Source organism: Petromyzon marinus, chromosome 57, assembly GCF_048934315.1.
Source record: "Petromyzon marinus isolate PM22_M1 ecotype Great Lakes invasive population chromosome 57, UKy_Petmar_22M1.pri1.0, whole genome shotgun sequence".
In the NCBI taxonomy this organism is placed as follows: Eukaryota; Metazoa; Chordata; class Hyperoartia; order Petromyzontiformes; family Petromyzontidae; genus Petromyzon; species Petromyzon marinus.
Window position 1 is genome coordinate 9,389,710 of NC_133723.1, and position 12,395 is coordinate 9,402,104.

Consider the following 12,395-nt stretch of genomic DNA (forward strand, 5'->3'; position numbering starts at 1 on the left):
AATACAGCGTTGGTTCTTTCGGTAAAGTCACGTAGAAGGGAAATAATACAATAATGAAAATTAAACTTAATAAAATAAAATTCTCACGACGTTTCGGCCACAACGCAAGCAGCCGTCCTCAGGTGAAGAAGAGAGCTGTCGGAAAGACAGCGTCCCTTAGGACAGCGTCCCTTAGGACAGCGTCCCTCTTCTTCACCTGAGGAAGGCTGCTTGCGTTGTGGCCGAAACGTCGTGAGAATTTTATTTTATTAAGTTTAATTTTCATTATTGTATTATTTCCCTTCTACGTGACTTTACCGAAAGAACCAAGAATATGAATCCCTGCAGACACGAAAGCTTCAATTCGAAATCTAGTAAAACGTTGTTTTCTCTTTCATTCGTACCTGATGATGATTGCTTGTGTTGCAATCGAAACGTCGTATGCTCTTATTTAATTTATTTTTCCTTTCTACGTGGCTTTACCGAAAGAACCAAAGAGTTATTCCTGCAGTCACCAAAAGCTCCAAATCAAGGTATCCCATATCTTTAACATATATATAAAACTGCTTGACCCGACCAATACGTTCTCTGTTACGTGCATTGGCTTTGTCACGTTCGCCTTTAGCGCTGCTGTTCTCTGGTGTAGCACTGCTGGTGAGACATGTTCACAAAGACGACTGTTGCCTCTGGTGTAAGCCAATCAGTTTCAAACACAATGCGTGCATTCTTATCAGAGCGTGTTGTTTGCATGTATCGCCACAAGTACGTGTGGTTGACGCAGATTGTGATGCCTTGCAAATAGGTGTGTGTGTGCGTGTCTATTTGGTGTTTGAGCATCTTATCACAACTCCTGTTCGATTGCACGAAGGGTAAAAGCCTCAGAGACACTTCAATAAACAAAAAGAATGCGCTTTATAAAATTGAGGTTGTTATTATTATTCTGACTTTATTTTTTTCTCTCCCAATGATGTTGCTTGCACAAACGCTCCCATAATTGCACCTCTTGTCAATCGCCCATCATCTTCCCCCCTCCACCCTCCCACCTCCACTCCTTCCCATCCCTCCCCTGTAGCATTTTACCTGATCCCCTCAACGTGCCCATGGATCGCTGCTGTCACCCATCCATCAACACCTCGCAGCACACCCCCTGGCGAGATGTTAACTACCTCGCCTGCTGTACAGGAGGTCGTGGGCTCGAGCCTAACCCTGCCGCTTGCCGCTGATTTGAAGTCTGCGCGTCTCCCTCTCTCTCTCTCCCTGTTCGCGATAATTTTTCTCCGCGTCCTCCGGTTCTTTTTCCACGTGGTGATGGTGATGATGATGAGCCCACTTCTTCGAGCTAAAATAAATAGTTTAATTTAACAACATCATTCCATTCCGTGTTATCGCTTTGTAAGCGACGTCGTCATAGCGCTTTGACTAAAGGGCACTCTCTGTATATAAAAAATGCAATTAGATAATTACGATAATTGTCATGGTTATTATAATTACGTCATGAGTTGAAGAATACGCTCGGATCACTTGCTGAGCGGTGCGAGCCGCCCTCGGCCCACAGAAGTGGACATTGCAGAGCTAAATCCGAGGCTCGTTTCAGAATCGGAACATTTCTTGATTCGGCAATCCGATGAGCTATAAAGCTTTTATTTTTTTTCCCCCCCACAGATGTCCAGTCAGCGGCACAGGGTATGGACGTCACAACAACGGACAATCCTACAAACACGACAGCCGTGCAAAGTACAAGCCAACAAACCAACCACGCACGTGGACACGACCACACCTCCCCCCCCCCAAACTCGCCCGTAGCTTTGGCCAATCTTCCCCGATAACCGCGGTGGCAATGGCGCAACCGTGGAACCATCGTTACCAACACGCCGACGATGACATTGGGGGGTGGTGGGTGGGTTGGTGGGTAGGGGGGCAGGTGTAAGAGGGGAGGGAGAGGTTGGGGGGGGGGCGGGCAAGGCACCCCCCCCCAACACGCGCGTCACGCGACTGAGATCGGGGGTGACACCCACGGATGTGCTCCTGCGCAATTGAATCTCAAAAAACGCGAGTGTGTCCACGGAGAGGCAACAAGAGACGACTAGAGAGCGAGCGAGCGAGAGAGAGAGAAAGGAGACTTGACTTTTAAACAACTTTTATTGCCGCCAGCAGCAACAGCACTGGAGGCGATTTCGATACGAAATACACAAAGTCACCAGCAACACAAATGAAAATAAACGCTACAATTCCACGCGCTGTGGCGCCAAATGCAGCGCGCACAACACGAAAGAAAAGTCACGTGGTGGTGGTGGTGGTGGTCATCGCGCACGCCACAGTGACGAGCGAGCGCTTCAGAACGTGAACATGAGAGAGGAGAGAGCGGATGCGTAGGGCCAATCGAGCGACAGGGAATCTGGGCACGATCTCTCAAGATCAGGGCGGGGGGCGGGGAGAGGTTTGGTAATCGTGCCCCAAAGCTGGTTGTAGCATAATTAATGTTTTTGGGGGTTAGATCGCGTTAGTATAAATGTGTCGTTAACCCCTCCACTACCCGACACAGCCAATCAGTAAGGGATTTGTCACGTAATCAAAACGCCAATTAGTTTACTATTTCAGCCCACCGGTGTGTTGGAGAGTAAATCCACAACATTCACAAATTGAGTAGTAATGTGGCGTTTCGCTCGTAATTACATCCAGCACCATCGGGCGATTTGCCAGAACAGTGAAGCAATCCACCTGCTTCCGGCCTTGAATAAAATAAAGAAGAAAAAAACCTTTACTATGAATAATATTGGTCGCGAAAGCCTACGTGTTAAACTGGTCGCATCGCATGCGCGGGTGCCGTTTCTCCCAGAACTGCGACGACAGTGGGAGTTTGTTGCCTTGCTCAAGATACACCGCGTGATGGTGGGAGAAACATCGCGTTAACCTAAGTAAAGTGTAACATGGGGAGCGAGATGCGTAACGCAGGCCGAATCAAGGCCAAGGCGCCGTGGGTAGCGTCTAGAAACATCCATCAGCATCCCACTACCTTTGCGCGATGATTATGATGATGATGATGACGATGCTTCTACGCCGAAGCGGCCACTGCAGCCGCTTATTCCTACCCGCGCTGCGACGCAGTTCCGTTCGCTCGATCGCGTTATAACCAATCCGCGTTATAACAGCGTGTGTTCCCGAATTACGTTAGTCGCGTTCCATATCCGATTGGCGTAATGAAAACCGCACGGCGTTATAGGACAACAGACTGTTGAACTTCTTCCGCAACGCACGCAGTCAATCGGAGGTGCGGGGGGAGGACAATAAAGTAAACACAAGCAATCGGTCGTAAAGAAATGAGCGTGTCAATGTTTCCGTGTTAAAAGTTCACAGCGCCTGTGGCTTACTAACGCGGGAAGGAAGAGCGTTCCAGACGGCCGCAGAAGCGCATCTGGAAGGGCCGTGATGCGAACGTCACCCGCCTTCGTTCGATGGCCAGAAGCCAAAAGCTGCTGCTGCTGCTGCTGCTGCGAAGATGACCGGAGTTCACGTGATGGTGGTGGTGGTGATTTATGCTTCTTGACGAGATCAGCAAGGCATTGTGGTTCATTTGTGGCAAGCGCTTTGTGCGTGTAATGAGCGCGGTGACCTTATAACAACGCATTAGTTCGGCAACTGGCAGCCGATGGAGCTTCGTGAGCACCGGACAGACTCCGGACAGATCCTGCAGTAGAATGATGTCACAACCACAGGCCACCACCACCACACTCCACACTCCACACCCTCTGCCAGATCTCACAGCTGCTGTTGCTACTGCAAAGCAGAGATTTGTCGACCTCCAAGAAGCACCCTGGCTCGGTCTGATTCAGCGGAGTGAACCCGCGAAGAATTCCCCTCTAAGCTCTGCGGTCATCAACGTATTAAGGTGTTCTCAGCGGACGAACGAGTGTTTAATACGTGTGGGAGGAAACACGCGTGCGAGGGGGAAACACTCTATCCCCCCCGCCCCGCCCCCCCCCCCGTCCTCGTACAGACGGAAGTGATGGGAGTCCGCATCTTATGCTGTGACCGCCTTCTCCTGGCAGAGAGCCGGGGTACAGCTCCTTCAGGACACCCACGTGAATTGAGTTTCAACGTCAATGTCCACGGTGGGTTGGCATGAGTTAGAGTAACTAGTTAGTATAACCAGCAGGGTTATTGATATCATGGGTCCCATGGTATAGCTGCTCAGCCCGAGCTATGCATGCTCTGACACGTGTGGCATTGTCTTTGTGCTGTTCGCCTTTTGGCGTTGTTCTCTGCTCTGACGCTGGTGGTGAGACTGGGCCCTGAAGAAGGCTGCTGTGTCTGCTGTAGGCCATTCGGTCTCAAAGACAACGCGTAGATTATTCGTATCTGCGTGCTTCGGTAATTATCAGAGCACGTGGTGTTTGCATGTTCACCACAAGTTCAGTGTGGAGGGGCTATCGCAGTGCTTGATTACTTGTGTGGTGTTCGAACATCCGAACAGAACTACTGTTGTATTTACAGAAAGGGTTAAGACACCTATTATTATTTTTGCCAGGGCTATTAATATATTTTTGGTGGGGGGGGGGGGGGGTTATATCAACGGAAACCGATTGAAAAAACGGTTAAAGAAGCGGTTACCGGTTACTAAAATGTCTCGCACAATGACCATCCATCGTGCGGTGTTACGAGTCGCGGGGTTGGTGATGGTGGTGGTGGGTAAATGTCCCACGCGGTGACCGCAGCCGCCGTGCCGGTTGTTACGTCCGCGCGTGCCAATCGGAGTCGGGGTCGCGCTCGTTTACGAACATGACCCACCAGGAACGGGTCATCGGCAATCGATCCCGGTAATCGGTCGCACGGGTTGCACCGCTAGCCGGTCGCAGCAGTTGCACCGTTAGCCGATTGCACCGGTTGCACCGTCAACTGGTCGCACAGGTTGCACCGGTTAACGCCCAAATCCGGGAGCGCACAATTATGCAGATCATGTCATGGTCCACCAACCCCTGCATTGAATATTGCAGGATGCGAAGGGGATTAGGGGATGGGAGGGGGGGAGTCTGAATGTGGCTGTGCATAGCCACACTCAGACTCCAGTGGGGACGATTATCTGGACCGGTTCTGGGCCTCCTCTAGGTCGACTCAGCCTCAAACGAGTGCCTGGCGCGGTGGGTTAACATCGCCACGACTGTTACTTTATAATTTTTTGACCTGTTAAGGCCCACTGGGCTGCTACCATAGCTCTCTTTTGAGAAGCGTCCTGGCCGTCACAGATGATGAGTCAGCGATGTGGTTCATCACCGTCGTGTGGAAGTGCAGAAATTGTCTAAATTGCGTGACGCTCATTCTAAATGTGGAAGGGGGAATAACCCGGAGGACCCAGAGAAAAAAAATCCACAAACATTCAGGCGCCGGGGTCGGGATCGAACCTCGGCACCTCCTGTATACCAGACGAGGTAGTCGACATCTCGCCACCACTAGGGAGACAAAGGCGGACCGGGCGTGGTGCTGGCCCACGCAACTGCTGCTGCTGCTGATGGCTCACAGCACTTGCCCGGAACAGTCTGCTAAGGCTATGCGGGGGATCTTTGCCTTTGCCGTAGCTTTGCCAGACCAAAACATCACTCCAAGGCAATGTGAGTGGGGGATGGTAGCCGTGCAGTGATGGGAGGTAGGGAACTCATGGGGGAGATGGGGGGGGGGTGATTGGGTGGGTGGGTGAGTGGGGGAGGGAGCGAGTGGAGAGTGCGTGCGGGTGGAGGGCGGGGGAGCGGTGGCGCAAGTGGTTAGCGCGCTGCGCTGCTCTACGAAACCTGGGACAAGACAAGTTCGCGATTCGCGCTCACGGTCAACATCGGTGATGATTATCCTGAACCGGTTCTGGGCTCCCCACCCACCACCCCTCTATGTCGACTCAGCCTCAAATTAACACTGTCGTAAACATCAGCACCGGGGGAGACAAAGGCGGCCCGGCGTGGTGGGTGTTGCGTCGTACCCCACCCACCACACCCGTGCTCTGTTTCGGCCTTCATTGCCAGGGGGTTTCTATTAGCGAGCGGCACTCGCCCTTTGCAGTCCGTCAAAAAGGCTATACGGGGGACCTTTGTCTTTGCGTTGGTGGGTGGGGTGGGTGGGAAGTTGGTGGGTGGGGTGGGTGGGAAGTTGGTGGGATGGGTTTTGTGCTTTGTGAGGCAGGGTAGGGGGAGCGATCCGATTGGTCGGTGGGAGCGAGAGTGTGAGAGGGAGGGAGAGGAGAGAGAGGGGGGTGGGGGAGCAAGGGGGAGGAGAGAGAGAGGGGAGAGTGGGGGGAGCAAGCGAACAGAGAGGGGGGAGAGAGAGGGGAGAGAGTGCAGCAGAGACAGAGACGGGAGGGAGGGAGGGAGAATCGTTCTGGATCCGCGCTCTGCCGGTAGCAGCGCGCAGCGATCTGCAAAAGCGCGTCTATAGTGAGACCTCACACGCATACACACATAGCCTACACACATGGCTTACACACACAGCATACACACATAGCATGCACACATAGCTTATACACACAGCATACACACACAGCATACACACATAGCTTACACATAGTATACACACATAGCATACATACATGCATAGGATACACACATTGAACACTCACGCGTTCACAGACGCGCATGCAGAGATCCACACAGACACAGAGAGATACGTGCATGTGTACGCAAGCGTCAATGCACAGGTAACCCATAGACTCATAGAGTTGACACGCAGAGAGGGGCATGGGCGGGGAGCGGTGGCGCTGCGGTTAGCGCATTTCGCTCGGTTCAGTTGAGAGACAGACACGGATGCGCACACACGCGCGTGTGCGTACACACCTGCACAGACGCACAGACACGCGCGTACACACGTGCACACGCAGACGCGTACACTCATATACACACAACGAAAGGCATGGGCACATACAGAGATGTATTCGAAGCACAAAGATCCCCCGTATAGCCTTGACGGACTATAGGGGCGAGTGCTGTTAGCGAGCACCTATGAAGGCCTATAGACACACGCAGACACACACCGTGAGAATCGGACACAGACACACGTGGACACACGTAAACTTACATAGACACACCTACACAAACGTAAACACACATAGATATATTACATACACGGTTTGATAATTGCATACACACACAGGTACAGGCGCATAGACACACATACACACAAAGACGCGCGGATACACAGGTACATAGATATACACAGAGAGACACACATAGACACAGGACTAGGCACATAGACACACACGCAGAGAGATACACACACACACATAGATGCATACGCACTTAGACACACTGTCACGGAGATGCGCACACACACACAGATACACAGAGATAGATACACACACAAACACAGATACACAGAGACAGATACACACACAAACACAGATATACACAGATACACACACAGAGATACACATAAACCCACAGATACACACACAAACACAGAGGTACACAGATACACACGCAGATATACAGACACACACACATACAAAGATAAAAAAGAATCCCCCGTGTAGCCTTAACAGACTGTAGGGGCAAGTGCTGTTAGCGAGCACCTATGAAGGCCGGAACGGTACACGAGGGGGTGGGTGGCCAGCACCACGCCCGACCGCCTTTGTCTCCCTAGTGGCAATGTTTACACACTGCACCAGGTACTCATTTGAGGCTGAGTCGACCTAGGGACCGGTTCAGATAATCGTCACTGGTGTTGGCCGTGAGCGGGAATCGAACCAGGTTCATAGCGCAGCGCGCTAACCGCTACACATACGCACACAGAGAGATATACACACACGCAGATATACAGACACACACGCAGATATACAGACACACACAGAGATATATATATACACACACACGCAGATATACAGACACACACAGAGATACAGACACACACAGATACACACACAGAGATACACACACACACTCACAGATACACACACACACTCACAGATACACACACAGAGATATACAGACACACACAGAGACAGTGTAAGGAATCTCAGGTCTCATTTGGCTTCTCTGCTCTCAGCAGCCGGCGACCGGATTAACTCACCTCGGAACCTGGAGAGTCCACAGACACGGGGAGACGACAACGAGCGGAGACTCCGGCTGAGACTCCGGCTGAGACTCCAGCTGAGAGAGACGACGACAGAAGAGCGGAGACCGCGTTACCCGGCCAGGCGCTCCTTTCGGTGAGTTTGCGGTGTGTGCAGTGAGTGTGTGGTGAGTGTGGTGTGTGGTGAGTGTGGTGTGTGGTGAGTGTGTGTGGTGTGTGTGGTGAGTGTGGTGAGTGTGTGTGGTGAGTTTGTGGTGTGTGTGGTGTGTGGTGTGTGGTGAGTGTGTGTGGTGAGTGTGGTGTGTGGTGTGTGGTGAGTGTGTGTGGTGAGTGTGTGTGGTGAGTGTGTGTGGTGAGTGTGTGTGGTGAGTGTGTGTGGTGAGTGTGTGTGGTGAGTGTGGTGTGTGGTGAGTGTGTGGTGTGTGTGTGGTGAGTGTGTGTGGTGAGTGTGTGTGGTGAGTGTGGTGTGTGGTGAGTGTGTGTGGTGAGTGTGTGTGGTGAGTGTGTGTGGGGAGTGTGTGTGGTGAGTGTGTGTGGTGAGTGTGTGTGGTGAGTGTGTGTGGTGAGTGTGTGTGGTGAGTGTGTGTGGTGAGTGTGTGTGGTGAGTGTGTGTGGTGAGTGTGTGTGGTGAGTGTGTGTGGTGAGTGTGTGTGGTGAGTGTGTGCAGTGAGTGTGGTGTGTGGTGAGTGTGTGTGGTGAGTGTGTGTGGTGAGTGTGTGTGGTGAGTGTGTGTGGTGAGTGTGTGTGGTGAGTGTGGTGTGTGGTGAGTGTGTTGTGTGTGTGTGGTGAGTGTGTGTGGTGAGTGTGTGTGGTGAGTGTGTGGTGCGTGTGGTGTGTGGTGTGTGGTGAGTGTGTGTGGTGAGTGTGGTGTGTGGTGAGTGTGTGCAGTGAGTGTGTGGTGAGTGTGGTGTGTGGTGAGTGTGTGTGGTGAGTGTGGTGTGTGGTGAGTGTGTTGTGTGTGTGTGTGGTGAGTGTGTGTGGTGAGTGTGGTGTGTGGTGAGTGTGTGTGGTGAGTGTGTGTGGTGAGTGTGTGTGGTGAGTGTGTGTGGTGAGTGTGTGTGGTGAGTGTGTGTGGTGAGTGTGTGTGGTGAGTGTGGTGTGTGGTGAGTGTGTGTGGTGAGTGTGTGTGGTGAGTGTGTGTGGTGAGTGTGTGTGGTGTGTGTGGTGAGTGTGGTGAGTGTGTGGTGTGTGTGGTGAGTGTGGTGAGTGTGTGTGGTGAGTGTGTGGTGAGTGTGTGTGGTGAGTGTGTGTGGTGAGTGTGTGTGGTGAGTGTGTGTGGTGAGTGTGTGTGGTGAGTGTGTGTGGTGAGTGTGTGTGGTGTGTGTGGTGAGTGTGGTGAGTGTGTGTGGTGAGTGTGTGGTGAGTGTGTGTGGTGAGTGTGTGTGGGGAGTGTGTGTGGTGAGTGTGTGTGGTGAGTGTGTGTGGTGAGTGTGTGTGGTGAGTGTGGTGTGTGGTGAGTGTGTGTGGTGAGTGTGTGTGGTGAGTGTGTGGTGAGTGTGTGTGGTGAGTGTGTGTGGTGAGTGTGTGTGTGTGGTGAGTGTGTGGTGTTGTACTGTGGCAGGAGATGGGACTGTGTACTGTGGTAAAGACAGTTGTACTGTGGCAGGAGATGGGGCTGTGTACTGTTGTAAAGCCAGTGGTACTGTGGCAGGAGATGGGACTGTGTACTGTGGTAAAGCCAGTTGTACTGTGGCAGGAGATGGGACTGTGTACTGTTGTAAAGCCAGTGGTACTGTGGCAGGAGATGGGGCTGTGGTACTGTGGTAAAGGCAGTTGTACTGTGGCAGGAGATGGGACTGTGTACTGTTGTAAAGCCAGTGGTACTGTGGCAGGAGATGGACTGTGTACTGTGGTAAAGCCAGCTGTACTGTGGCAGGAGATGGGACTGTGTACTGTGGTAAAGCCAGTGGTACTGTGGCAGGAGATGGGGCTGTGTACTGTGGTAAAGCCAGTGGTACTGTGGCAGGAGATGAGACTGTGTACTGTGGTAAAGACAGTTGTACTGTGGCAGGAGATGGGGCTGTGTACTGTTGTAAAGCCAGTGGTACTGTGGCAGGAGATGAGACTGTGTGCTGTGCTAAAGCCAGCTGTACTGTGGCAGGAGATGGGGCTGTGTACTGTTGTAAAGCCAGTGGTACTGTGGCAGGAGATGGGACTGTGTACTGTGGTAAAGCCAGTTGTACTGTGGCAGGAGATGGGACTGTGTACTGTTGTAAAGCCAGTGGTACTGTGGCAGGAGATGGGGCTGTGGTACTGTGGTAAAGGCAGTTGTACTGTGGCAGGAGATGGGACTGTGTACTGTTGTAAAGCCAGTGGTACTGTGGCAGGAGATGGACTGTGTACTGTGGTAAAGCCAGCTGTACTGTGGCAGGAGATGGGACTGTGTACTGTGGTAAAGCCAGTGGTACTGTGGCAGGAGATGGGGCTGTGTACTGTGGTAAAGCCAGTGGTACTGTGGCAGGAGATGAGACTGTGTACTGTGGTAAAGACAGTTGTACTGTGGCAGGAGATGGGGCTGTGTACTGTTGTAAAGCCAGTGGTACTGTGGCAGGAGATGAGACTGTGTGCTGTGCTAAAGCCAGCTGTACTGTGGCAGGAGATGGGACTGTGTACTGTGGTAAAGGCAGTTGTACTGTGGCAGGAGATGTGCACTGTGTGTTGTGGCAGAGACCATTCGTACTGTGGCACGAGATGGATTGTGCTGTAGCCTGTGTGGGGCAATATACCATGGCAATGCTAATTGTACGGTGGCAGGAGATGAACTGTGTGCTGCGGCAAAAGCCAGTTAGTTGTGGTGTGTGGCAGTAGATGGTGCTGCGTGGCTAAGGCGAGCCACACCGTGGCAGATTCGAGCTCTCGAGTCGATTTCGTGTTTGTGCACGGCGAGAGGAGAGGTCAGGGAGAAGGTCTCGTTTCCAAAGCGGCCGATGCTGGGGCTCCCGAAAGTAGTGGACAGGACGAAGCAAAAATGAGAAATGGGCACATGAGCGACTACTGCTGTGTCGTCACATTGCTCTTCCGATCTCTTATCTGCTTTTTTATGTTTCGTGTGTCAGTGTGTGTGTGTAAACATCGCCACTGGGGAGACAAAGGCGGCCTGGCGTGGTGCTGGCCACCCATCCTCTCGTATGCCGTGCCGGTCTTCATAGGTGCTGCTCGCTAACAGCACTTGCCCCAACAGTCTGTTAAAGGCTACACGGGTGACTTTTGTCTTTGTCACATTCGCTGTGTCACGTGGGAAATGGGGGCGAGAGAAAAAAAGATATTGCACGGACATCATAAATCAATGTTAAATAACGCATGCCCCCTATAGCGTAAGTCGGTTTGGGACGGGCTGTACTGTGGCATCCGGGACTACTTTTGCGGGGATTGGAACGACACTGCTGTGGCAGGCGGAGGGGTCTGTGCTGTGGAAAACAGCACTTGTGCTGTGACCAAACCTGCCTCCATCTGTACTGTGGAAACTCAAGCACGACCGTGGCACTTGAATCTGTACTGTGGAAGGGAAGCCAGATGTGTACTGTGGTGATTGAAGCTGTACTCTGGCAATTGAATCGGTACTGTGGCAAATGCATCGGTACTGTGGCAAATGCATCGGTACTGCGGCAATTGAATCGGTACTGTGGAAATTGAATCTGTACTCTGGCAATTGAATCTGTACTCTGGCAGTTGAATTTGTACTGTGGCAATTGAATCGGTACTGTGGAAATATAATCTGTACTCTGGCAATTGAATCTGTACTGTGGCAATTGAATCTGTACTCTGGCAATTGAATTTGTACTGTGGCAATTGAATTTGTACTGTGGCAATTGAATCTGTACTCTGGCAATTGAATTTGTACTGTGGCGATTGAATTTGTACTGTGGCAATTGAATCGTTACTGTGGCAATTGAGTCCATACTGTGCCAGGATTCTCCGTGTAGCTATGTGTGTGCTGCTTTGCTGGGGAGCAGTAGTGTAGTGGTTAGCGCGCTGCGCTACGATCCCGGCGATTGTCTGAATTGGTCATAGGCCTCTCCAAGGTCGACTCAGCCTCAAATGAGTACCTAGTGCGGTGCTCAACCATCGCCACTGGGAAGACAAAGGCGGCCGAGGCGTGGTTCTGGCCCACCCACTCCGTCGTGTGTCGTGCCGCGCTTCTTGGGTTGCTACTCACTAACAGCGCTGGTCCCCAACATGCCTGTCAAGGCTATACGGGGGATCTTTGTATATACAGTATACGTAATTGGGTCTATGGGGAGCGGTGGCGCAATGGTTAGCGCATTGCGCTGAAAATCCCCGCGAGCCTCGCACACCCGAGTTCGATTCCCGGCCCAGCAACGAGCATCCTGTTCCTCTCGCCTCCAATCTATCCATCCAGCAGTGGATTGACG

At 52.1% G+C, this 12,395-nt stretch overlaps 1 protein-coding gene across 10 annotated transcripts in view; it reads left to right on the forward strand.

Annotated features, from left to right (window-relative positions):
- Positions 1-6,261: 6,261 nt before the first annotated feature.
- The window catches only part of LOC116954900 (semaphorin-6A-like), a 179,372-nt gene continuing 173,238 nt past the window's right edge, over positions 6,262-12,395 (forward strand). For 2 of the 10 annotated variants that reach the window (XM_076052753.1, XM_076052751.1), the window contains exons 1-2: positions 6,262-6,392; positions 7,996-8,158. The gene's annotated coding sequence lies outside the window, so the exon portion shown is untranslated. The other 8 variants (XM_032975713.2, XM_076052759.1, XM_076052752.1 and 5 more) reach the window with 7 other exon arrangements.